At 50.6% G+C, this 2,500-nt stretch overlaps 1 protein-coding gene and 1 long non-coding RNA gene across 3 annotated transcripts in view; both read right to left on the bottom strand.

Moving 5' to 3' along the window:
- LOC135112207 (uncharacterized) overlaps positions 1 to 2,500 on the bottom strand; it is an 83,385-nt gene that overhangs the window by 33,567 nt on the left and 47,318 nt on the right. The window lies entirely within an intron of this gene.
- Positions 84 to 1,287, bottom strand: LOC135112459 (uncharacterized). Its single transcript, XR_010274401.1, has 2 exons — positions 553 to 1,287; positions 84 to 336 (listed from the first exon to the last, which is right to left on the bottom strand). It is a non-coding gene; the product is annotated as an uncharacterized LOC135112459 (long non-coding RNA).

Below are 2,500 nucleotides of genomic sequence, written 5' to 3'. Positions count from 1 at the left end.
GTTCTGGTCTGAGTGACTGACTGACTGACTGACTGCCTTGAGTGATTGAGTGGGTGAGAGTTGGAAGGAGAAGAGGAGGGAGGTTAGAGGAGAAAGATCGCAAGCTGAAGAAGAGGGAGGTCAGAGGAGGAAGACTGCAGGATGAAGAGACAATGGGAGAGGAGGCGAAGGAAAACAGACACGGTGAGGAAGAGTGACAAGTCCGGACGGCCGCCTCTCACCTTGCTCCTGACGACGCCCCTGTAGAGGCTCTGCGCCGTGGAGGGCTTCCTACGCCGGCTGCGGGCGGGAGACACCTGCAGTGCCTCCACCAGCGACGACATCCTCCTCCTCCTCCTCCTCCTCCTCCTGTAGTCCTCACCTCCTCGCCGTCATCACGATCCTCGACACGCCGCCGCCGCGACACCCTCGTCTCGTGTTAGCGGGCGGTGGCAGCGGCGGCGGCGGCGGCGGTGGCGGCATCAGTTCCTCGCCCTGGGGAACGCCGCCTAACACACGCCCCGCTGCACCGTGCACGCCGCTCGCCGGGCACACACACGCAACACACCTGACCACTCACTGCCTGGAAGCACGTCTCGCCTCCTCACGCCAGCATTTCTCTCCTTCAGCGATCACATTACTTCAGAAACACGTGAAAAACACAGCGTGGGCCAAACACAGCATAACACAGAGAGGGCGGCATCGCTGCTGTCCTCCCGGAGCACGGTATAGGTACAGCAGCCGCGTGGAGTGTCAGGCCAGGGGCACCACGCACACCCAACAGAGGGGTGCCAGAGTCGCGGTGGCACCGAGAATATCCGGAGGGACGCCAGAACACGGAGGCGTACGTCTCACCTTGACCGTGGCTTAGTGTCAACTCAGGCGAGTCGGTCGCAGGCAGGGTTGCCAGGTCTGCGGCAGTATTCCCGCGCACTTTTACTCCAACAAGAGCCCACCTCTGCATATATTTCTGCTGTCGGAGAGAGCTATTCGAAAAATACTTATATGTCTGCGATACCATGAACTCAAGGTGGGAAGGTAGTTTTTTCATGGCATACGACATGCATAATTGTAACGAGTGGCAAATGCACTTGATGTGTGTAACCTCCGGATTTATTTCACGTAATCGTGAGGTGACGGAGTTGTGTGCTCCGGACATTGTGTTACAGCCATCACTTGCCAAACCAATACACTTTTTTATGTTCAGATTTACTTTTTTTCAGGAACTCAAGCAAAGATGCTGTAACAGCCTCAGCAGTGCTTCTATCGAGTTCAACAAGTCCCAAGAATGATGTTATGATTCTTTTCTGTTCGTAACTTGGGTACCGAACAACAACAACAACAACAACAATACACAGCTTTTTCTTCCTATTATTGTCAGTACTTTCGTGTATTATCAATGAATATTCACTTTTGCCAATGTCACAACACAGTTCCTTCAGCATACACGGTGCTAACACTTTGTTGTCTTGAGCCCGTCCTCTTGTTCCCACTCTTTACAGTATTTTTTGCTGTATTTCGACCACTTGCTCATGTTCACGTGCATACGTACACACGTATGCACGTGGCCTGCATCCAGTATACTTGTATCTCCTCCAGGCAGGCTGAGGCAGCTACGAGGCTGAGAATAAATAAAGTGGCTGTGTTTCAGTGTGTGTGCTGTGAGGTGAATGTGGAAATTATGGGTGCGGCATGCAGGTGTTCAGGATGGATGCCCTACAGTCTTAATGAGGTCATGCGGCCCTAGTAGTAATCCCCTTAGGGAGAGGGGAGACTTGTTCACACCACCCTTCTACTGGCTGACCTGGCGCCACTCCTTATCATACGAGTGAGTCTACTCCCTCATTTGGTATGTCGGGAAGGCAAGAGTATATTATATATTTTCAAATATAAGTAGCCCAGAAAATAGCCCAACTGCGGTAAAAAGAGCCCAAAAAGCGCCAAACCGCGGAAACCATGTTTTTCACGCCCAATACCAGGAAAAAGAGCCCAATTGGGCGAGAAAACCACCGACCTGGCAACTCTGGTCGGTCGGGACCCACGTGTGTGTGTGTGTGTGTGTGTGTGTGTGTGTGTGTGTGTGTGTGTGTGTGTGTGTGTGTGTTTCTCTGTCATTCATAACACGAGTACTACTACTACTACTACTACTACTACTACTACTACTACTACTACTACTACTACTACTACTACTACTACTAAGATGAAATGAAAATTTTAAATCTTTACTAATAAACTCATTTTCTCTCTCTCTCTCTCTCTCTCTCTCTCTCTCTCTCTCTCTCTCTCTCTCTCTCTCTCTCTCTCTCTCTCTCTCTCTCTCTCTCGGTATTGTCAGAAAGGTGAGAGTAAGTGGTAATATTTTTACATACAAATTTAACTTTACAAGAGAGAGAGAGAGAGAGAGAGAGAGAGAGAGAGAGAGAGAGAGAGAGAGAGAGAGAGAGAGAGAGAGAGAGAGAGAGAGAAGGGGGACCTACTCTTGCTCCAGTTTAGCAGAAGAAGCAGGGAGAGGAAGAGGGAG

The sequence above is a fragment of the Scylla paramamosain genome, chromosome 23 (assembly GCF_035594125.1).
Source record: "Scylla paramamosain isolate STU-SP2022 chromosome 23, ASM3559412v1, whole genome shotgun sequence".
Lineage (NCBI taxonomy): Eukaryota > Metazoa > Arthropoda > Malacostraca > Decapoda > Portunidae > Scylla > Scylla paramamosain.
The sequence above is the reverse complement of the archived record's forward strand: the minus strand, read 5'-3'. Positions and strand labels throughout refer to the sequence as shown.